General features: G+C 38.2%; 1 long non-coding RNA gene and 29 other non-coding genes across 30 annotated transcripts in view; 8 read left to right on the top strand and 22 right to left on the bottom strand.

The window, feature by feature from the left end:
* The window catches only part of LOC143075996 (uncharacterized), a 284,414-nt gene that overhangs the window by 68,652 nt on the left and 194,921 nt on the right, over window positions 1–20,841 (bottom strand). The gene's annotated exons all lie outside the window — the stretch shown is intronic.
* Window positions 1,169–1,240, bottom strand: Trnap-cgg (transfer RNA proline (anticodon CGG)). Its single transcript has one exon. It is a non-coding gene; the product is annotated as a tRNA-Pro (tRNA).
* Window positions 1,614–1,686, top strand: Trnav-aac (transfer RNA valine (anticodon AAC)). Its single transcript has one exon. It is a non-coding gene; the product is annotated as a tRNA-Val (tRNA).
* On the bottom strand, window positions 2,019–2,090 carry Trnag-ucc (transfer RNA glycine (anticodon UCC)). The gene has a single exon. It is a non-coding gene; the product is annotated as a tRNA-Gly (tRNA).
* Trnag-ucc (transfer RNA glycine (anticodon UCC)) lies at window positions 2,338–2,409 on the bottom strand. Its single transcript has one exon. It is a non-coding gene; the product is annotated as a tRNA-Gly (tRNA).
* On the bottom strand, window positions 3,892–3,963 carry Trnap-cgg (transfer RNA proline (anticodon CGG)). The gene has a single exon. It is a non-coding gene; the product is annotated as a tRNA-Pro (tRNA).
* Window positions 4,337–4,409, top strand: Trnav-aac (transfer RNA valine (anticodon AAC)). The gene has a single exon. It is a non-coding gene; the product is annotated as a tRNA-Val (tRNA).
* Window positions 4,743–4,814, bottom strand: Trnag-ucc (transfer RNA glycine (anticodon UCC)). Its single transcript has one exon. It is a non-coding gene; the product is annotated as a tRNA-Gly (tRNA).
* On the bottom strand, window positions 5,062–5,133 carry Trnag-ucc (transfer RNA glycine (anticodon UCC)). Its single transcript has one exon. It is a non-coding gene; the product is annotated as a tRNA-Gly (tRNA).
* Window positions 6,634–6,705, bottom strand: Trnap-cgg (transfer RNA proline (anticodon CGG)). The gene has a single exon. It is a non-coding gene; the product is annotated as a tRNA-Pro (tRNA).
* On the top strand, window positions 7,079–7,151 carry Trnav-aac (transfer RNA valine (anticodon AAC)). The gene has a single exon. It is a non-coding gene; the product is annotated as a tRNA-Val (tRNA).
* Trnag-ucc (transfer RNA glycine (anticodon UCC)) lies at window positions 7,484–7,555 on the bottom strand. The gene has a single exon. It is a non-coding gene; the product is annotated as a tRNA-Gly (tRNA).
* On the bottom strand, window positions 7,803–7,874 carry Trnag-ucc (transfer RNA glycine (anticodon UCC)). The gene has a single exon. It is a non-coding gene; the product is annotated as a tRNA-Gly (tRNA).
* On the bottom strand, window positions 9,339–9,410 carry Trnap-cgg (transfer RNA proline (anticodon CGG)). The gene has a single exon. It is a non-coding gene; the product is annotated as a tRNA-Pro (tRNA).
* On the top strand, window positions 9,784–9,856 carry Trnav-aac (transfer RNA valine (anticodon AAC)). Its single transcript has one exon. It is a non-coding gene; the product is annotated as a tRNA-Val (tRNA).
* On the bottom strand, window positions 10,190–10,261 carry Trnag-ucc (transfer RNA glycine (anticodon UCC)). The gene has a single exon. It is a non-coding gene; the product is annotated as a tRNA-Gly (tRNA).
* On the bottom strand, window positions 10,509–10,580 carry Trnag-ucc (transfer RNA glycine (anticodon UCC)). The gene has a single exon. It is a non-coding gene; the product is annotated as a tRNA-Gly (tRNA).
* Window positions 12,538–12,610, top strand: Trnav-aac (transfer RNA valine (anticodon AAC)). The gene has a single exon. It is a non-coding gene; the product is annotated as a tRNA-Val (tRNA).
* On the bottom strand, window positions 12,943–13,014 carry Trnag-ucc (transfer RNA glycine (anticodon UCC)). Its single transcript has one exon. It is a non-coding gene; the product is annotated as a tRNA-Gly (tRNA).
* Window positions 13,262–13,333, bottom strand: Trnag-ucc (transfer RNA glycine (anticodon UCC)). Its single transcript has one exon. It is a non-coding gene; the product is annotated as a tRNA-Gly (tRNA).
* Window positions 14,796–14,867, bottom strand: Trnap-cgg (transfer RNA proline (anticodon CGG)). Its single transcript has one exon. It is a non-coding gene; the product is annotated as a tRNA-Pro (tRNA).
* Trnav-aac (transfer RNA valine (anticodon AAC)) lies at window positions 15,241–15,313 on the top strand. Its single transcript has one exon. It is a non-coding gene; the product is annotated as a tRNA-Val (tRNA).
* Window positions 15,646–15,717, bottom strand: Trnag-ucc (transfer RNA glycine (anticodon UCC)). Its single transcript has one exon. It is a non-coding gene; the product is annotated as a tRNA-Gly (tRNA).
* Window positions 15,965–16,036, bottom strand: Trnag-ucc (transfer RNA glycine (anticodon UCC)). Its single transcript has one exon. It is a non-coding gene; the product is annotated as a tRNA-Gly (tRNA).
* Window positions 17,537–17,608, bottom strand: Trnap-cgg (transfer RNA proline (anticodon CGG)). Its single transcript has one exon. It is a non-coding gene; the product is annotated as a tRNA-Pro (tRNA).
* Trnav-aac (transfer RNA valine (anticodon AAC)) lies at window positions 17,982–18,054 on the top strand. The gene has a single exon. It is a non-coding gene; the product is annotated as a tRNA-Val (tRNA).
* Trnag-ucc (transfer RNA glycine (anticodon UCC)) lies at window positions 18,387–18,458 on the bottom strand. Its single transcript has one exon. It is a non-coding gene; the product is annotated as a tRNA-Gly (tRNA).
* Trnag-ucc (transfer RNA glycine (anticodon UCC)) lies at window positions 18,706–18,777 on the bottom strand. Its single transcript has one exon. It is a non-coding gene; the product is annotated as a tRNA-Gly (tRNA).
* On the bottom strand, window positions 20,269–20,340 carry Trnap-cgg (transfer RNA proline (anticodon CGG)). The gene has a single exon. It is a non-coding gene; the product is annotated as a tRNA-Pro (tRNA).
* Trnav-aac (transfer RNA valine (anticodon AAC)) lies at window positions 20,714–20,786 on the top strand. The gene has a single exon. It is a non-coding gene; the product is annotated as a tRNA-Val (tRNA).

Here is a 20,841-nt window from a genome sequence, read left to right as displayed (position 1 = left end):
ACACTTGTTGTAGGTTATGCTAATTTGTAGTGGAAATACGAATCAATTACTGAGGGGCGTAATTAATCTTCGAACATATGTTACATTCTCTAAACCACTATTTGAAGAAAATGTTTTCTGGGAGGAAGAATTGGAGATAAAGTCTGCTGAACGGAACAAGATAGACGGAAAAACAACAGGGAATTTGCTTTCCCGAATGTTTAGGTTATACACTGTATACGAAACAAAGACCGGTGAACATATGTTTACATGATGACGACACGAACAGTATAATTGCCCGAGGCGAAATATAAACTTATAAGAAAATGTATGAAATTCATGATAACATTAAAGAAAAAATACAGTTCATAAGAGGGCGATAACGATGACGCAAATACAACTTTTGGATAGCGGATTGAAAGGGTGAAATTTAGAATCTCAAAAAGAATAGGACAAAATCCAGCAACAGATGGATAAGAGAGAGAGAGAGAGAGAGAGAGAGAGAGAGAGAGAGAGAGAGAGAGAGAGAGAGAGAGAGAGAGAGAGAGAGAGAGAGAGAGATATTACCAATCTTTAGCGTCGAAATTGTATACCACAACATGGTGTTAGTGCCAGTCTTATTACTTCTATCAAATGATATCCTTTCTAGAACCGTGGGGGTCATTATGCAATGGGTGTAGTCTGTCTGGGAGGAAACACAAATCTGACTTACCGGAGACCGGAATGTTAACATCGATCCGCAGTCAGGAATCCCTGGACGAAGAATGAGACGCAATCACCACGGTAACGACAACGTGTCATAATTAAAGCAGGATAGATACGGCTGAAGTACGTTACTACTATTTTACGAAAGAAGCGAAGCAAAATCCACCGAGGCCCAAAAGATTAACATGATCAAGACCATTTATATTCTAGTATCCATGACACCTCTATGGTAGGAAATTGACCAGTTGAATGAATATACTGTACATGGTTGGAGACTCCCTTTTAAGTTGTATCACGAGTAATGTCTATAGCCCATTTTGCAGGCTGACATTGATGAGGACGGGAAGACCAGATGGGTAACGATATTACGCTGCTTGTATATTTGTGCTTCCGTGATTCTCTAAATTGTGGCCTTACATCATTGGTACCTCAGTTTCGCGATTTGATGTTAAATGAGCGGATCCTTTTGCAATGCCAAAAATTAGGGCTCGTCCGGGAGTCGAACCCGGGACCTCTCGCACCCGAAGCGAGAATCATACCACTAGACCAACGAGCCTGACACTGCTTAGTGAAATTAAATAGATTATAAATAATTTCATATCACATACCACATTGTACCAAGACAGTGAACAAGTATTCCAATCTCTAGAATATGTTATTTTTATTGACAAATTGTAGCTATCGATTGAAAATTAAGAACGGTTTCTATGTGACAGGAATAACTAAAAATTAAAGTATACACTACGTGTTGGATCAATTTGAGATTTCGAATACAAAAGAAAGACGACATATGTTAAAATAGCGATTGTCTGCCGGCAGAAGTTAAGTTAACCATCAATTAGGTCAACTGTTGATATGCCTGAGCTGCAATGCTGTGCCGTTGATTTCCGTCATGGTTTTAAGCTTAAATTCACGCTTAGAACCCCAAGGTTTCCGTGGTGTAGTGGTTATCACATCCGCTTAACACGCGGAAGGTCCTGAGTTCAATCCTCAGCGGAAACATCTATTTTTGCTGTCTTGAAGAATGGCCAATTTTAAATGGCATCAACGTTCAAACAGTTTGCTGTCTGTTTTACTTGTTTCAAGATTACTACAGTTAGTGTCAAAAGTTGTTCAGCACTACTGGTCCAAATGGTTTAGTTGTATCAACTTGGATTGGTAAAGAGATGAAATTAATGCCGGTATGCCGAGTAGTCCGAAATTTGAAATCACTGGGGTGCTTCTATTAAAAAGTTGTGGAAGCACTGAGACAACATGAATCGGAATGGTCAGAATATTTTTTTTTTTCAAATGACGTCTACAGGCAATAAATTTCATTCAATATAAAAAATTCATGCGTCGGCCGGGAGTCGAACCCGGATCGACTGCTTGGAAGGCAACCATGCTAACCGTTACACCACCGACGCCATAATTACACCTGTTTAAATTTTCTTAGATATATATCGCATTCGAGTTCATTACCCATCAATATATAAAGCTTCATATATTTGAAGTTTTATAGCAAATTGTATCTTAACCTATTGGAGTTAAGTTAGACAAAAAGATATGAAAACAAGCTCTCTCGCAAATAAAGAAACACTACATTTCCGAATGTTCGTCAACTCGTGTAAGGAACATGCTATTTGATTCCATCAAATCCAAACAAAAATTACGTGCGTCGGCCGGGAGTCGAACCCGGATCGACTGCTTGGAAGGCAACCATGCTAACCGTTACACCACCGACGCCATGTTACTGATGTGAACGAAATTCTTTCTTATAGCACAGACGTATACAGCCAGTTTATTGAATTACGTGGCAATGCATATATGCAGGCTAGATTAAAAAAAAAAAATATCACAACTTTAATGATATTGATATATATCTTATGATGTCTATTTCTTTAAAATTTCCCCATGCTAACAAAATATTTACTTCTACACTGCTACATAGTACATGATAGCTGATGCCAATTATTCCGTAATTGATACGGTATAGAAATTATCCAAAGTTGAAACTTTAAGAGGTCCTGAAAGTTTAATTCTTTGTCTCATCATTGTGCAATTAATTTAACAGTATCGTACACTTGTTGTAGGTTATGCTAATTTGTAGTGGAAATACGAATCAATTACTGAGGGGCGTAATTAATCTTCGAACATATGTTACATTCTCTAAACCACTATTTGAAGAAAATGTTTTCTGGGAGGAAGAATTGGAGATAAAGTCTGCTGAACGGAACAAGATAGACGGAAAAACAACAGGGAATTTGCTTTCCCGAATGTTTAGGTTATACACTGTATACGAAACAAAGACCGGTGAACATATGTTTACATGATGACGACACGAACAGTATAATTGCCCGAGGCGAAATATAAACTTATAAGAAAATGTATGAAATTCATGATAACATTAAAGAAAAAATACAGTTCATAAGAGGGCGATAACGATGACGCAAATACAACTTTTGGATAGCGGATTGAAAGGGTGAAATTTAGAATCTCAAAAAGAATAGGACAAAATCCAGCAACAGATGGATAAGAGAGAGAGAGAGAGAGAGAGAGAGAGAGAGAGAGAGAGAGAGAGAGAGAGAGAGAGAGAGAGATATTACCAATCTTTAGCGTCGAAATTGTATACCACAACATGGTGTTAGTGCCAGTCTTATTACTTCTATCAAATGATATCCTTTCTAGAACCGTGGGGGTCATTATGCAATGGGTGTAGTCTGTCTGGGAGGAAACACAAATCTGACTTACCGGAGACCGGAATGTTAACATCGATCCGCAGTCAGGAATCCCTGGACGAAGAATGAGACGCAATCACCACGGTAACGACAACGTGTCATAATTAAAGCAGGATAGATACGGCTGAAGTACGTTACTACTATTTTACGAAAGAAGCGAAGCAAAATCCACCGAGGCCCAAAAGATTAACATGATCAAGACCATTTATATTCTAGTATCCATGACACCTCTATGGTAGGAAATTGACCAGTTGAATGAATATACTGTACATGGTTGGAGACTCCCTTTTAAGTTGTATCACGAGTAATGTCTATAGCCCATTTTGCAGGCTGACATTGATGAGGACGGGAAGACCAGATGGGTAACGATATTACGCTGCTTGTATATTTGTGCTTCCGTGATTCTCTAAATTGTGGCCTTACATCATTGGTACCTCAGTTTCGCGATTTGATGTTAAATGAGCGGATCCTTTTGCAATGCCAAAAATTAGGGCTCGTCCGGGAGTCGAACCCGGGACCTCTCGCACCCGAAGCGAGAATCATACCACTAGACCAACGAGCCTGACACTGCTTAGTGAAATTAAATAGATTATAAATAATTTCATATCACATACCACATTGTACCAAGACAGTGAACAAGTATTCCAATCTCTAGAATATGTTATTTTTATTGACAAATTGTAGCTATCGATTGAAAATTAAGAACGGTTTCTATGTGACAGGAATAACTAAAAATTAAAGTATACACTACGTGTTGGATCAATTTGAGATTTCGAATACAAAAGAAAGACGACATATGTTAAAATAGCGATTGTCTGCCGGCAGAAGTTAAGTTAACCATCAATTAGGTCAACTGTTGATATGCCTGAGCTGCAATGCTGTGCCGTTGATTTCCGTCATGGTTTTAAGCTTAAATTCACGCTTAGATCCCCAAGGTTTCCGTGGTGTAGTGGTTATCACATCCGCTTAACACGCGGAAGGTCCTGAGTTCAATCCTCAGCGGAAACATCTATTTTTGCTGTCTTGAAGAATGGCCAATTTTAAATGGCATCAACGTTCAAACAGTTTGCTGTCTGTTTTACTTGTTTCAAGATTACTACAGTTAGTGTCAAAAGTTGTTCAGCACTACTGGTCCAAATGGTTTAGTTGTATCAACTTGGATTGGTAAAGAGATGAAATTAATGCCGGTATGCCGAGTAGTCCGAAATTTGAAATCACTGGGGTGCTTCTATTAAAAAGTTGTGGAAGCACTGAGACAACATGAATCGGAATGGTCAGAATATTTTTTTTTTTTCAAATGACGTCTACAGGCAATAAATTTCATTCAATATAAAAAATTCATGCGTCGGCCGGGAGTCGAACCCGGATCGACTGCTTGGAAGGCAACCATGCTAACCGTTACACCACCGACGCCATAATTACACCTGTTTAAATTTTCTTAGATATATATCGCATTCGAGTTCATTACCCATCAATATATAAAGCTTCATATATTTGAAGTTTTATAGCAAATTGTATCTTAACCTATTGGAGTTAAGTTAGACAAAAAGATATGAAAACAAGCTCTCTCGCAAATAAAGAAACACTACATTTCCGAATGTTCGTCAACTCGTGTAAGGAACATGCTATTTGATTCCATCAAATCCAAACAAAAATTACGTGCGTCGGCCGGGAGTCGAACCCGGATCGACTGCTTGGAAGGCAACCATGCTAACCGTTACACCACCGACGCCATGTTACTGATGTGAACGAAATTCTTTCTTATAGCACAGACGTATACAGCCAGTTTATTGAATTACGTGGCAATGCATATATGCAGGCTAGATTAAAAAAAAAAAATATCACAACTTTAATGATATTGATATATATCTTATGATGTCTATTTCTTTAAAATTTCCCCATGCTAACAAAATATTTACTTCTACACTGCTACATAGTACATGATAGCTGATGCCAATTATTCCGTAATTGATACGGTATAGAAATTATCCAAAGTTGAAACTTTAAGAGGTCCTGAAAGTTTAATTCTTTGTCTCATCATTGTGCAATTAATTTAACAGTATCGTACACTTGTTGTAGGTTATGCTAATTTGTAGTGGAAATACGAATCAATTACTGAGGGGCGTAATTAATCTTCGAACATATGTTACATTCTCTAAACCACTATTTGAAGAAAATGTTTTCTGGGAGGAAGAATTGGAGATAAAGTCTGCTGAACGGAACAAGATAGACGGAAAAACAACAGGGAATTTGCTTTCCCGAATGTTTAGGTTATACACTGTATACGAAACAAAGACCGGTGAACATATGTTTACATGATGACGACACGAACAGTATAATTGCCCGAGGCGAAATATAAACTTATAAGAAAATGTATGAAATTCATGATAACATTAAAGAAAAAATACAGTTCATAAGAGGGCGATAACGATGACGCAAATACAACTTTTGGATAGCGGATTGAAAGGGTGAAATTTAGAATCTCAAAAAGAATAGGACAAAATCCAGCAACAGATGGATAAGAGAGAGAGAGAGAGAGAGAGAGAGAGAGAGAGAGAGAGAGAGAGAGAGAGAGAGAGAGAGAGAGAGAGAGAGAGAGAGAGATATTACCAATCTTTAGCGTCGAAATTGTATACCACAACATGGTGTTAGTGCCAGTCTTATTACTTCTATCAAATGATATCCTTTCTAGAACCGTGGGGGTCATTATGCAATGGGTGTAGTCTGTCTGGGAGGAAACACAAATCTGACTTACCGGAGACCGGAATGTTAACATCGATCCGCAGTCAGGAATCCCTGGACGAAGAATGAGACGCAATCACCACGGTAACGACAACGTGTCATAATTAAAGCAGGATAGATACGGCTGAAGTACGTTACTACTATTTTACGAAAGAAGCGAAGCAAAATCCACCGAGGCCCAAAAGATTAACATGATCAAGACCATTTATATTCTAGTATCCATGACACCTCTATGGTAGGAAATTGACCAGTTGAATGAATATACTGTACATGGTTGGAGACTCCCTTTTAAGTTGTATCACGAGTAATGTCTATAGCCCATTTTGCAGGCTGACATTGATGAGGACGGGAAGACCAGATGGGTAACGATATTACGCTGCTTGTATATTTGTGCTTCCGTGATTCTCTAAATTGTGGCCTTACATCATTGGTACCTCAGTTTCGCGATTTGATGTTAAATGAGCGGATCCTTTTGCAATGCCAAAAATTAGGGCTCGTCCGGGAGTCGAACCCGGGACCTCTCGCACCCGAAGCGAGAATCATACCACTAGACCAACGAGCCTGACACTGCTTAGTGAAATTAAATAGATTATAAATAATTTCATATCACATACCACATTGTACCAAGACAGTGAACAAGTATTCCAATCTCTAGAATATGTTATTTTTATTGACAAATTGTAGCTATCGATTGAAAATTAAGAACGGTTTCTATGTGACAGGAATAACTAAAAATTAAAGTATACACTACGTGTTGGATCAATTTGAGATTTCGAATACAAAAGAAAGACGACATATGTTAAAATAGCGATTGTCTGCCGGCAGAAGTTAAGTTAACCATCAATTAGGTCAACTGTTGATATGCCTGAGCTGCAATGCTGTGCCGTTGATTTCCGTCATGGTTTTAAGCTTAAATTCACGCTTAGATCCCCAAGGTTTCCGTGGTGTAGTGGTTATCACATCCGCTTAACACGCGGAAGGTCCTGAGTTCAATCCTCAGCGGAAACATCTATTTTTGCTGTCTTGAAGAATGGCCAATTTTAAATGGCATCAACGTTCAAACAGTTTGCTGTCTGTTTTACTTGTTTCAAGATTACTACAGTTAGTGTCAAAAGTTGTTCAGCACTACTGGTCCAAATGGTTTAGTTGTATCAACTTGGATTGGTAAAGAGATGAAATTAATGCCGGTATGCCGAGTAGTCCGAAATTTGAAATCACTGGGGTGCTTCTATTAAAAAGTTGTGGAAGCACTGAGACAACATGAATCGGAATGGTCAGAATATTTTTTTTTTTCAAATGACGTCTACAGGCAATAAATTTCATTCAATATAAAAAATTCATGCGTCGGCCGGGAGTCGAACCCGGATCGACTGCTTGGAAGGCAACCATGCTAACCGTTACACCACCGACGCCATAATTACACCTGTTTAAATTTTCTTAGATATATATCGCATTCGAGTTCATTACCCATCAATATATAAAGCTTCATATATTTGAAGTTTTATAGCAAATTGTATCTTAACCTATTGGAGTTAAGTTAGACAAAAAGATATGAAAACAAGCTCTCTCGCAAATAAAGAAACACTACATTTCCGAATGTTCGTCAACTCGTGTAAGGAACATGCTATTTGATTCCATCAAATCCAAACAAAAATTACGTGCGTCGGCCGGGAGTCGAACCCGGATCGACTGCTTGGAAGGCAACCATGCTAACCGTTACACCACCGACGCCATGTTACTGATGTGAACGAAATTCTTTCTTATAGCACAGACGTATACAGCCAGTTTATTGAATTACGTGGCAATGCATATATGCAGGCTAGATTAAAAAAAAAAAATATCACAACTTTAATGATATTGATATATATCTTATGATGTCTATTTCTTTAAAATTTCCCCATGCTAACAAAATATTTACTTCTACACTGCTACATAGTACATGATAGCTGATGCCAATTATTCCGTAATTGATACGGTATAGAAATTATCCAAAGTTGAAACTTTAAGAGGTCCTGAAAGTTTAATTCTTTGTCTCATCATTGTGCAATTAATTTAACAGTATCGTACACTTGTTGTAGGTTATGCTAATTTGTAGTGGAAATACGAATCAATTACTGAGGGGCGTAATTAATCTTCGAACATATGTTACATTCTCTAAACCACTATTTGAAGAAAATGTTTTCTGGGAGGAAGAATTGGAGATAAAGTCTGCTGAACGGAACAAGATAGACGGAAAAACAACAGGGAATTTGCTTTCCCGAATGTTTAGGTTATACACTGTATACGAAACAAAGACCGGTGAACATATGTTTACATGATGACGACACGAACAGTATAATTGCCCGAGGCGAAATATAAACTTATAAGAAAATGTATGAAATTCATGATAACATTAAAGAAAAAATACAGTTCATAAGAGGGCGATAACGATGACGCAAATACAACTTTTGGATAGCGGATTGAAAGGGTGAAATTTAGAATCTCAAAAAGAATAGGACAAAATCCAGCAACAGATGGATAAGAGAGAGAGAGAGAGAGAGAGAGAGAGAGAGAGAGAGAGAGAGAGATATTACCAATCTTTAGCGTCGAAATTGTATACCACAACATGGTGTTAGTGCCAGTCTTATTACTTCTATCAAATGATATCCTTTCTAGAACCGTGGGGGTCATTATGCAATGGGTGTAGTCTGTCTGGGAGGAAACACAAATCTGACTTACCGGAGACCGGAATGTTAACATCGATCCGCAGTCAGGAATCCCTGGACGAAGAATGAGACGCAATCACCACGGTAACGACAACGTGTCATAATTAAAGCAGGATAGATACGGCTGAAGTACGTTACTACTATTTTACGAAAGAAGCGAAGCAAAATCCACCGAGGCCCAAAAGATTAACATGATCAAGACCATTTATATTCTAGTATCCATGACACCTCTATGGTAGGAAATTGACCAGTTGAATGAATATACTGTACATGGTTGGAGACTCCCTTTTAAGTTGTATCACGAGTAATGTCTATAGCCCATTTTGCAGGCTGACATTGATGAGGACGGGAAGACCAGATGGGTAACGATATTACGCTGCTTGTATATTTGTGCTTCCGTGATTCTCTAAATTGTGGCCTTACATCATTGGTACCTCAGTTTCGCGATTTGATGTTAAATGAGCGGATCCTTTTGCAATGCCAAAAATTAGGGCTCGTCCGGGAGTCGAACCCGGGACCTCTCGCACCCGAAGCGAGAATCATACCACTAGACCAACGAGCCTGACACTGCTTAGTGAAATTAAATAGATTATAAATAATTTCATATCACATACCACATTGTACCAAGACAGTGAACAAGTATTCCAATCTCTAGAATATGTTATTTTTATTGACAAATTGTAGCTATCGATTGAAAATTAAGAACGGTTTCTATGTGACAGGAATAACTAAAAATTAAAGTATACACTACGTGTTGGATCAATTTGAGATTTCGAATACAAAAGAAAGACGACATATGTTAAAATAGCGATTGTCTGCCGGCAGAAGTTAAGTTAACCATCAATTAGGTCAACTGTTGATATGCCTGAGCTGCAATGCTGTGCCGTTGATTTCCGTCATGGTTTTAAGCTTAAATTCACGCTTAGAACCCCAAGGTTTCCGTGGTGTAGTGGTTATCACATCCGCTTAACACGCGGAAGGTCCTGAGTTCAATCCTCAGCGGAAACATCTATTTTTGCTGTCTTGAAGAATGGCCAATTTTAAATGGCATCAACGTTCAAACAGTTTGCTGTCTGTTTTACTTGTTTCAAGATTACTACAGTTAGTGTCAAAAGTTGTTCAGCACTACTGGTCCAAATGGTTTAGTTGTATCAACTTGGATTGGTGAAGAGATGAAATTAATGCCGGTATGCCGAGTAGTCCGAAATTTGAAATCACTGGGGTGCTTCTATTAAAAAGTTGTGGAAGCACTGAGACAACATGAATCGGAATGGTCAGAATATTTTTTTTTTTTCAAATGACGTCTACAGGCAATAAATTTCATTCAATATAAAAAATTCATGCGTCGGCCGGGAGTCGAACCCGGATCGACTGCTTGGAAGGCAACCATGCTAACCGTTACACCACCGACGCCATAATTACACCTGTTTAAATTTTCTTAGATATATATCGCATTCGAGTTCATTACCCATCAATATATAAAGCTTCATATATTTGAAGTTTTATAGCAAATTGTATCTTAACCTATTGGAGTTAAGTTAGACAAAAAGATATGAAAACAAGCTCTCTCGCAAATAAAGAAACACTACATTTCCGAATGTTCGTCAACTCGTGTAAGGAACATGCTATTTGATTCCATCAAATCCAAACAAAAATTACGTGCGTCGGCCGGGAGTCGAACCCGGATCGACTGCTTGGAAGGCAACCATGCTAACCGTTACACCACCGACGCCATGTTACTGATGTGAACGAAATTCTTTCTTTTGGCACAGACGTATACAGCCAGTTTATTGAATTACGTGGCAATGCATATATGCAGGCTAGATTAAAAAAAAAAAAATATCACAACTTTAATGATATTGATATATATCTTATGATGTCTATTTCTTTAAAATTTCCCCATGCTAACAAAATATTTACTTCTACACTGCTACATAGTACATGATAGCTGATGCCAATTATTCCGTAATTGATACGGTATAGAAATTATCCAAAGTTGAAACTTTAAGAGGTCCTGAAAGTTTAATTCTTTGTCTCATCATTGTGCAATTAATTTAACAGTATCGTACACTTGTTGTAGGTTATGCTAATTTGTAGTGGAAATACGAATCAATTACTGAGGGGCGTAATTAATCTTCGAACATATGTTACATTCTCTAAACCACTATTTGAAGAAAATGTTTTCTGGGAGGAAGAATTGGAGATAAAGTCTGCTGAACGGAACAAGATAGACGGAAAAACAACAGGGAATTTGCTTTCCCGAATGTTTAGGTTATACACTGTATACGAAACAAAGACCGGTGAACATATGTTTACATGATGACGACACGAACAGTATAATTGCCCGAGGCGAAATATAAACTTATAAGAAAATGTATGAAATTCATGATAACATTAAAGAAAAAATACAGTTCATAAGAGGGCGATAACGATGACGCAAATACAACTTTTGGATAGCGGATTGAAAGGGTGAAATTTAGAATCTCAAAAAGAATAGGACAAAATCCAGCAACAGATGGATAAGAGAGAGAGAGAGAGAGAGAGAGAGAGAGAGAGAGAGAGAGAGAGAGAGAGAGAGAGAGAGAGAGAGAGAGAGAGAGAGAGAGAGAGAGAGAGAGAGAGAGAGAGATATTACCAATCTTTAGCGTCGAAATTGTATACCACAACATGGTGTTAGTGCCAGTCTTATTACTTCTATCAAATGATATCCTTTCTAGAACCGTGGGGGTCATTATGCAATGGGTGTAGTCTGTCTGGGAGGAAACACAAATCTGACTTACCGGAGACCGGAATGTTAACATCGATCCGCAGTCAGGAATCCCTGGACGAAGAATGAGACGCAATCACCACGGTAACGACAACGTGTCATAATTAAAGCAGGATAGATACGGCTGAAGTACGTTACTACTATTTTACGAAAGAAGCGAAGCAAAATCCACCGAGGCCCAAAAGATTAACATGATCAAGACCATTTATATTCTAGTATCCATGACACCTCTATGGTAGGAAATTGACCAGTTGAATGAATATACTGTACATGGTTGGAGACTCCCTTTTAAGTTGTATCACGAGTAATGTCTATAGCCCATTTTGCAGGCTGACATTGATGAGGACGGGAAGACCAGATGGGTAACGATATTACGCTGCTTGTATATTTGTGCTTCCGTGATTCTCTAAATTGTGGCCTTACATCATTGGTACCTCAGTTTCGCGATTTGATGTTAAATGAGCGGATCCTTTTGCAATGCCAAAAATTAGGGCTCGTCCGGGACCTCTCGCACCCGAAGCGAGAATCATACCACTAGACCAACGAGCCTGACACTGCTTAGTGAAATTAAATAGATTATAAATAATTTCATATCACATACCACATTGTACCAAGACAGTGAACAAGTATTCCAATCTCTAGAATATGTTATTTTTATTGACAAATTGTAGCTATCGATTGAAAATTAAGAACGGTTTCTATGTGACAGGAATAACTAAAAATTAAAGTATACACTACGTGTTGGATCAATTTGAGATTTCGAATACAAAAGAAAGACGACATATGTTAAAATAGCGATTGTCTGCCGGCAGAAGTTAAGTTAACCATCAATTAGGTCAACTGTTGATATGCCTGAGCTGCAATGCTGTGCCGTTGATTTCCGTCATGGTTTTAAGCTTAAATTCACGCTTAGAACCCCAAGGTTTCCGTGGTGTAGTGGTTATCACATCCGCTTAACACGCGGAAGGTCCTGAGTTCAATCCTCAGCGGAAACATCTATTTTTGCTGTCTTGAAGAATGGCCAATTTTAAATGGCATCAACGTTCAAACAGTTTGCTGTCTGTTTTACTTGTTTCAAGATTACTACAGTTAGTGTCAAAAGTTGTTCAGCACTACTGGTCCAAATGGTTTAGTTGTATCAACTTGGATTGGTAAAGAGATGAAATTAATGCCGGTATGCCGAGTAGTCCGAAATTTGAAATCACTGGGGTGCTTCTATTAAAAAGTTGTGGAAGCACTGAGACAACATGAATCGGAATGGTCAGAATATTTTTTTTTTTCAAATGACGTCTACAGGCAATAAATATTATTCAATATAAAAAATTCATGCGTCGGCCGGGAGTCGAACCCGGATCGACTGCTTGGAAGGCAACCATGCTAACCGTTACACCACCGACGCCATAATTACACCTGTTTAAATTTTCTTAGATATATATCGCATTCGAGTTCATTACCCATCAATATATAAAGCTTCATATATTTGAAGTTTTATAGCAAATTGTATCTTAACCTATTGGAGTTAAGTTAGACAAAAAGATATGAAAACAAGCTCTCTCGCAAATAAAGAAACACTACATTTCCGAATGTTCGTCAACTCGTGTAAGGAACATGCTATTTGATTCCATCAAATCCAAACAAAAATTACGTGCGTCGGCCGGGAGTCGAACCCGGATCGACTGCTTGGAAGGCAACCATGCTAACCGTTACACCACCGACGCCATGTTACTGATGTGAACGAAATTCTTTCTTATAGCACAGACGTATACAGCCAGTTTATTGAATTACGTGGCAATGCATATATGCAGGCTAGATTAAAAAAAAAAAATATCACAACTTTAATGATATTGATATATATCTTATGATGTCTATTTCTTTAAAATTTCCCCATGCTAACAAAATATTTACTTCTACACTGCTACATAGTACATGATAGCTGATGCCAATTATTCCGTAATTGATACGGTATAGAAATTATCCAAAGTTGAAACTTTAAGAGGTCCTGAAAGTTTAATTCTTTGTCTCATCATTGTGCAATTAATTTAACAGTATCGTACACTTGTTGTAGGTTATGCTAATTTGTAGTGGAAATACGAATCAATTACTGAGGGGCGTAATTAATCTTCGAACATATGTTACATTCTCTAAACCACTATTTGAAGAAAATGTTTTCTGGGAGGAAGAATTGGAGATAAAGTCTGCTGAACGGAACAAGATAGACGGAAAAACAACAGGGAATTTGCTTTCCCGAATGTTTAGGTTATACACTGTATACGAAACAAAGACCGGTGAACATATGTTTACATGATGACGACACGAACAGTATAATTGCCCGAGGCGAAATATAAACTTATAAGAAAATGTATGAAATTCATGATAACATTAAAGAAAAAATACAGTTCATAAGAGGGCGATAACGATGACGCAAATACAACTTTTGGATAGCGGATTGAAAGGGTGAAATTTAGAATCTCAAAAAGAATAGGACAAAATCCAGCAACAGATGGATAAGAGAGAGAGAGAGAGAGAGAGAGAGAGAGAGAGAGAGAGAGAGATATTACCAATCTTTAGCGTCGAAATTGTATACCACAACATGGTGTTAGTGCCAGTCTTATTACTTCTATCAAATGATATCCTTTCTAGAACCGTGGGGGTCATTATGCAATGGGTGTAGTCTGTCTGGGAGGAAACACAAATCTGACTTACCGGAGACCGGAATGTTAACATCGATCCGCAGTCAGGAATCCCTGGACGAAGAATGAGACGCAATCACCACGGTAACGACAACGTGTCATAATTAAAGCAGGATAGATACGACTGAAGTACGTTACTACTATTTTACGAAAGAAGCGAAGCAAAATCCACCGAGGCCCAAAAGATTAACATGATCAAGACCATTTATATTCTAGTATCCATGACACCTCTATGGTAGGAAATTGACCAGTTGAATGAATATACTGTACATGGTTGGAGACTCCCTTTTAAGTTGTATCACGAGTAATGTCTATAGCCCATTTTGCAGGCTGACATTGATGAGGACGGGAAGACCAGATGGGTAACGATATTACGCTGCTTGTATATTTGTGCTTCCGTGATTCTCTAAATTGTGGCCTTACATCATTGGTACCTCAGTTTCGCGATTTGATGTTAAATGAGCGGATCCTTTTGCAATGCCAAAAATTAGGGCTCGTCCGGGAGTCGAACCCGGGACCTCTCGCACCCGAAGCGAGAATCATACCACTAGACCAACGAGCCTGACACTGCTTAGTGAAATTAAATAGATTATAAATAATTTCATATCACATACCACATTGTACCAAGACAGTGAACAAGTATTCCAATCTCTAGAATATGTTATTTTTATTGACAAATTGTAGCTATCGATTGAAAATTAAGAACGGTTTCTATGTGACAGGAATAACTAAAAATTAAAGTATACACTACGTGTTGGATCAATTTGAGATTTCGAATACAAAAGAAAGACGACATATGTTAAAATAGCGATTGTCTGCCGGCAGAAGTTAAGTTAACCATCAATTAGGTCAACTGTTGATATGCCTGAGCTGCAATGCTGTGCCGTTGATTTCCGTCATGGTTTTAAGCTTAAATTCACGCTTAGAACCCCAAGGTTTCCGTGGTGTAGTGGTTATCACATCCGCTTAACACGCGGAAGGTCCTGAGTTCAATCCTCAGCGGAAACATCTATTTTTGCTGTCTTGAAGAATGGCCAATTTTAAATGGCATCAACGTTCAAACAGTTTGCTGTCTGTTTTACTTGTTTCAAGATTACTACAGTTAGTGTCAAAAGTTGTTCAGCACTACTGGTCCAAATGGTTTAGTTGTATCAACTTGGATTGGTAAAGAGATGAAATTAATGCCGGTATGCCGAGTAGTCCGAAATTTGAAATCACTGGGGTGCTTCTATTAAAAAGTTGTGGAAGCACTGAGACAACATGAATCGGAATGGTCAGAATATTTTTTTTTTTCAAATGACGTCTACAGGCAATAAATTTCATTCAATATAAAAAATTCATGCGTCGGCCGGGAGTCGAACCCGGATCGACTGCTTGGAAGGCAACCATGCTAACCGTTACACCACCGACGCCATAATTACACCTGTTTAAATTTTCTTAGATATATATCGCATTCGAGTTCATTACCCATCAATATATAAAGCTTCATATATTTGAAGTTTTATAGCAAATTGTATCTTAACCTATTGGAGTTAAGTTAGACAAAAAGATATGAAAACAAGCTCTCTCGCAAATAAAGAAACACTACATTTCCGAATGTTCGTCAACTCGTGTAAGGAACATGCTATTTGATTCCATCAAATCCAAACAAAAATTACGTGCGTCGGCCGGGAGTCGAACCCGGATCGACTGCTTGGAAGGCAACCATGCTAACCGTTACACCACCGACGCCATGTTACTGATGTGAACGAAATTCTTTCTTATAGCACAGACGTATACAGCCAGTTTATTGAATTACGTGGCAATGCATATATGCAGGCTAGATTAAAAAAAAAAAATATCACAACTTTAATGATATTGATATATATCTTATGATGTCTATTTCTTTAAAATTTCCCCATGCTAACAAAATATTTACTTCTACACTGCTACATAGTACATGATAGCTGATGCCAATTATTCCGTAATTGATACGGTATAGAAATTATCCAAAGTTGAAACTTTAAGAGGTCCTGAAAGTTTAATTCTTTGTCTCATCATTGTGCAATTAATTTAACAGTATCGTACACTTGTTGTAGGTTATGCTAATTTGTAGTGGAAATACGAATCAATTACTGAGGGGCGTAATTAATCTTCGAACATATGTTACATTCTCTAAACCACTATTTGAAGAAAATGTTTTCTGGGAGGAAGAATTGGAGATAAAGTCTGCTGAACGGAACAAGATAGACGGAAAAACAACAGGGAATTTGCTTTCCCGAATGTTTAGGTTATACACTGTATACGAAACAAAGACCGGTGAACATATGTTTACATGATGACGACACGAACAGTATAATTGCCAGAGGCGAAATATAAACTTATAAGAAAATGTATGAAATTCATGATAACATTAAAGAAAAAATACAGTTCATAAGAGGGCGATAACGATGACGCAAATACAACTTTTGGATAGCGGATTGAAAGGGTGAAATTTAGAATCTCAAAAAGAATAGGACAAAATCCAGCAACAGATGGATAAGAGAGAGAGAGAGAGAGAGAGAGAGAGAGAGAGAGAGAGAGAGAGAGAGAGAGAGAGAGAGAGAGAGAGAGAGAGAGAGAGATATTACCAATCTTTAGCGTCGAAATTGTATACCACAACATGGTGTTAGTGCCAGTCTTATTACTTCTATCAAATGATATCCTTTCTAGAACCGTGGGGGTCATTATGCAATGGGTGTAGTCTGTCTGGGAGGAAACACAAATCTGACTTACCGGAGACCGGAATGTTAACATCGATCCGCAGTCAGGAATCCCTGGACGAAGAATGAGACGCAATCACCACGGTAACGACAACGTGTCATAATTAAAGCAGGATAGATACGGCTGAAGTACGTTACTACTATTTTACGAAAGAAGCGAAGCAAAATCCACCGAGGCCCAAAAGATTAACATGATCAAGACCATTTATATTCTAGTATCCATGACACCTCTATGGTAGGAAATTGACCAGTTGAATGAATATACTGTACATGGTTGGAGACTCCCTTTTAAGTTGTATCACGAGTAATGTCTATAGCCCATTTTGCAGGCTGACATTGATGAGGACGGGAAGACCAGATGGGTAACGATATTACGCTGCTTGTATATTTGTGCTTCCGTGATTCTCTAAATTGTGGCCTTACATCATTGGTACCTCAGTTTCGCGATTTGATGTTAAATGAGCGGATCCTTTTGCAATGCCAAAAATTAGGGCTCGTCCGGGAGTCGAACCCGGGACCTCTCGCACCCGAAGCGAGAATCATACCACTAGACCAACGAGCCTGACACTGCTTAGTGAAATTAAATAGATTATAAATAATTTCATATCACATACCACATTGTACCAAGACAGTGAACAAGTATTCCAATCTCTAGAATATGTTATTTTTATTGACAAATTGTAGCTATCGATTGAAAATTAAGAACGGTTTCTATGTGACAGGAATAACTAAAAATTAAAGTATACACTACGTGTTGGATCAATTTGAGATTTCGAATACAAAAGAAAGACGACATATGTTAAAATAGCGATTGTCTGCCGGCAGAAGTTAAGTTAACCATCAATTAGGTCAACTGTTGATATGCCTGAGCTGCAATGCTGTGCCGTTGATTTCCGTCATGGTTTTAAGCTTAAATTCACGCTTAGAACCCCAAGGTTTCCGTGGTGTAGTGGTTATCACATCCGCTTAACACGCGGAAGGTCCTGAGTTCAATCCTCAGCGGAAACATCTATTTTTGCTGTCTTGAAGAATGGCCAATTTTAAATGGCATCAACGTTCAAACAGTTTGCTGTCTGTTTTACTTGTTTCAAGATTACTACAGTTAGTGTCAAAAGTTGTTCAGCACTACTGGTCCAAATGGTTTAGTTGTATCAACTTGGATTGGTAAAGAGATGAAATTAATGCCGGTATGCCGAGTAGTCCGAAATTTGAAATCACTGGGGTGCTTCTATTAAAAAGTTGTGGAAGCACTGAGACAACATGAATCGGAATGGTCAGAATATTTTTTTTTTTCAAATGACGTCTACAGGCAATAAATTTCATTCAATATAAAAAATTCATGCGTCGGCCGGGAGTCGAACCCGGATCGACTGCTTGGAAGGCAACCATGCTAACCGTTACACCACCGACGCCATAATTACACCTGTTTAAATTTTCTTAGATATATATCGCATTCGAGTTCATTACCCATCAATATATAAAGCTTCATATATTTGAAGTTTTATAGCAAATTGTATCTTAACCTATTGGAGTTAAGTTAGACAAAAAGATATGAAAACAAGCTCTCTCGCAAATAAAGAAACACTACATTTCCGAATGTTCGTCAACTCGTGTAAGGAACATGCTATTTGATTCCATCAAATCCAAACAAAAATTACGTGCGTCGGCCGGGAGTCGAACCCGGATCGACTGCTTGGAAGGCAACCATGCTAACCGTTACACCACCGACGCCATGTTACTGATGTGAACGAAATTCTTTCTTATAGCACAGACGTATACAGCCAGTTTATTGAATTACGTGGCAATGCATATATGCAGGCTAGATTAAAAAAAAAAAATATCACAACTTTAATGATATTGATATATATCTTATGATGTCTATTTCTTTAAAATTTCCCCATGCTAACAAAATATTTACTTCTACACTGCTACATAGTACATGATAGCTGATGCCAATTATTCCGTAATTGATACGGTATAGAAATTATCCAAAGTTGAAACTTTAAGAGGTCCTGAAAGTTTAATTCTTTGTCTCATCATTGTGCAATTAATTTAACAGTATCGTACACTTGTTGTAGGTTATGCTAATTTGTAGTGGAAATACGAATCAATTACTGAGGGGCGTAATTAATCTTCGAACATATGTTACATTCTCTAAACCACTATTTGAAGAAAATGTTTTCTGGGAGGAAGAATTGGAGATAAAGTCTGCTGAACGGAACAAGATAGACGGAAAAACAACAGGGAATTTGCTTTCCCGAATGTTTAGGTTATACACTGTATACGAAACAAAGACCGGTGAACATATGTTTACATGATGACGACACGAACAGTATAATTGCCCGAGGCGAAATATAAACTTATAAGAAAATGTATGAAATTCATGATAACATTAAAGAAAAAATACAGTTCATAAGAGGGCGATAACGATGACGCAAATACAACTTTTGGATAGCGGATTGAAAGGGTGAAATTTAGAATCTCAAAAAGAATAGGACAAAATCCAGCAACAGATGGAGAGAGAGAGAGAGAGAGAGAGAGAGAGAGAGAGAGAGAGAGAGAGAGAGAGAGAGAGAGAGAGAGAGAGAGAGAGATATTACCAATCTTTAGCGTCGAAATTGTATACCACAACATGGTGTTAGTGCCAGTCTTATTACTTCTATCAAATGATATCCTTTCTAGAACCGTGGGGGTCATTATGCAATGGGTGTAGTCTGTCTGGGAGGAAACACAAATCTGACTTACCGGAGACCGGAATGTTAACATCGATCCGCAGTCAGGAATCCCTGGACGAAGAATGAGACGCAATCACCACGGTAACGACAACGTGTCATAATTAAAGCAGGATAGATACGGCTGAAGTACGTTACTACTATTTTACGAAAGAAGCGAAGCAAAATCCACCGAGGCCCAAAAGATTAACATGATCAAGACCATTTATATTCTAGTATCCATGACACCTCTATGGTAGGAAATTGACCAGTTGAATGAATATACTGTACATGGTTGGAGACTCCCTTTTAAGTTGTATCACGAGTAATGTCTATAGCCCATTTTGCAGGCTGACATTGATGAGGACGGGAAGACCAGATGGGTAACGATATTACGCTGCTTGTATATTTGTGCTTCCGTGATTCTCTAAATTGTGGCCTTACATCATTGGTACCTCAGTTTCGCGATTTGATGTTAAATGAGCGGATCCTTTTGCAATGCCAAAAATTAGGGCTCGTCCGGGAGTCGAACCCGGGACCTCTCGCACCCGAAGCGAGAATCATACCACTAGACCAACGAGCCTGACACTGCTTAGTGAAATTAAATAGATTATAAATAATTTCATATCACATACCACATTGTACCAAGACAGTGAACAAGTATTCCAATCTCTAGAATATGTTATTTTTATTGACAAATTGTAGCTATCGATTGAAAATTAAGAACGGTTTCTATGTGACAGGAATAACTAAAAATTAAAGTATACACTACGTGTTGGATCAATTTGAGATTTCGAATACAAAAGAAAGACGACATATGTTAAAATAGCGATTGTCTGCCGGCAGAAGTTAAGTTAACCATCAATTAGGTCAACTGTTGATATGCCTGAGCTGCAATGCTGTGCCGTTGATTTCCGTCATGGTTTTAAGCTTAAATTCACGCTTAGAACCCCAAGGTTTCCGTGGTGTAGTGGTTATCACATCCGCTTAACACGCGGAAGGTCCTGAGTTCAATCCTCAGCGGAAACATCTATTTTTGCTGTCTTGAAGAATGGCCAATTTTAAATGGCATCAACGTTCAAAC

The sequence above is a fragment of the Mytilus galloprovincialis genome, chromosome 5, assembly GCF_965363235.1.
Source record: "Mytilus galloprovincialis chromosome 5, xbMytGall1.hap1.1, whole genome shotgun sequence".
NCBI lineage: Eukaryota > Metazoa > Mollusca > Bivalvia > Mytilida > Mytilidae > Mytilus > Mytilus galloprovincialis.
The sequence above is the reverse complement of the archived record's forward strand: the minus strand, read 5'-3'. Positions and strand labels throughout refer to the sequence as shown.